The 1931-nt window shown below is 49.4% G+C and overlaps 1 pseudogene; it reads right to left on the reverse strand.

The window, feature by feature from the left end:
• Positions 1-259: 259 nt before the first annotated feature.
• LOC128848049 (olfactory receptor 14A16-like) lies at positions 260-1180 on the reverse strand (annotated as a pseudogene).
• Between the last annotated feature and the right edge of the window lie 751 nt (positions 1181-1931).

Here is a 1931-nt window from a genome sequence, read left to right on the forward strand (position 1 = left end):
GGTCGATTTACCTGGCCGTGAGGATGGTGGCGAGTCGACCGTTGCTGCTCCCCCGTCGTCTCCGCTTTCGCCTCTCACTGCGGTGGAGTTCCGGAGTCGACGGCAGAGCGATCGGGGATCAATTTTATCGCGTCTACACTAGACGTGATAAATAGATCTCCAATAGATGGATCGCTACCCGCTGATCCGGCGGGTAGTTAAGACGTACACAGTAAGCCATCTTTTATTAGAGAAAGACAGAAAATTAATTCTTGGTGAATTACCTACATCCAGTCAGTCTCCTCAGGGCAGCTTTCATCTCCTTGTTCCTCATGCTGTAGATAACTGGATTCATGATTGGTGGCAATACGGAATAGAGAACTGCCACCACAAGATCCAGAGCAGATGGGGAGCTGGAGGTGGGTTTCAGGTAGGCAAAGGCCCCAGTGCAAACAACCAAGGAGACTACAGTGAGGTGAGGAAGGCAGGTGGAGAAGACTTTATGCCGGCCCTGCTCATAGGGGATTCTGAGCACTGATCTGAAGATCTGAACATAGGACACAATTATAAAAACAAAGCAGCCTAAGACTAAACACACACTAAATTCAAGAAACCCAACTTCACTGAGATAGGAGTCAGAGCAGGCGAGCTTGAGTAGATGGGGGATCCCACAGAAGAACTGATCCACCACGTTGCCTCCACAGAAGGTCAATGCAAACGTGTTCCTGGTATGTAGCACAGAGTAGAGAATCCCACTGATCCAGGCACCAGCTGCCATTTCAACACAAGCTCTGCTGCTCATTATTTTCTAATAGTGCAGTGGTTGGCAGACGGCGACATATCGGTCATATGCCATGATGGTGAGACGGGAAAAATCTGCTCCCAACAAGAAGAGGAGGAAAAAGACGTGGGCAACACATCCAGCATAGGAAATGGACCTGGTGTTCATGAGGGAGTTGGCCATGGATTTGGGGACAATGACAGAGATGGAGCCAAGGTCTAGGATTGACAGATTCATCAGGAAGAAGTACATGGGAGTGTGAAGGTGGTGGTCGAAGGCTATAGCCATGAAGTTAAGAAGATTCTCCACCAGGGCTGCCAGGTAAATCACTAGAAACCCCACAAAACGCAAAATCTGCAGCTCCTGAACATCAGAGAATCCGAGGAGAAGGAACTCGGTCACAGTGGTTCGGTTGGACATTTTCTTTCTCAGGACATCACGTGATGGTGTCGGGGGGGGGGGGAGAGCAAGGGCCAGGATTAGATCAGTGAAATAACTCTCCTTTTGTGAAAACCACCTTAATTTCCTTGTGTCAGACCCTTAACTTGTGAGGATTTGTGTAATATGGGAATGAGGATGGGGAATGAGGATAGGGAAAACAGTCCCACTGACTCCAATAGAGTTACTCCTGATTTACACTGGGGTGAGAGAAAGTAGAATCATCTCAATGCACTCCAATGCAGTTACTCCTAATTTACAAGAGGGTGATGGAGAGGAGAAATAGAAACAATTGCTTTTGAGGTATTTGTATACCTCTGTCACCCAGACGTGGGAGAACTCTGGATTACAGTGTATAAATGTTACTATCCTCAGTTTATAGAGGGGAACCAGGGGTCTGGCTGGATATATTCTGCTGTCAGGGGAACTGCTGTGAATGTGGGGTAATTTCACTGCATGCCATGGAATTGCTCCCAATTTATACTGTTCTAAACGGTAGCAGCATCCAGCATGGAGGTGACTGAACCCAGCCAGACATAATTACACAGTGAACGCGAGTCAGGAATACAGCCCATGGTTGGGGGAGTGGATAGGGGGTGGGGTGGTCCGGAGGGAAACAGGGGGTTGAGTGGGGGCAGGAATCCCATGGGGGCAGTCAGGAAGGAGGAGGGGTTGGATGGGGCAGCAGCGGGCAGTCAGGGGCAGGGGTTCCAGGAGTAGTCAGGGGACAGGG

The sequence above is a fragment of the Malaclemys terrapin genome, chromosome 13 (genome assembly GCF_027887155.1).
Source record: "Malaclemys terrapin pileata isolate rMalTer1 chromosome 13, rMalTer1.hap1, whole genome shotgun sequence".
Lineage (NCBI taxonomy): Eukaryota > Metazoa > Chordata > Testudines > Emydidae > Malaclemys > Malaclemys terrapin.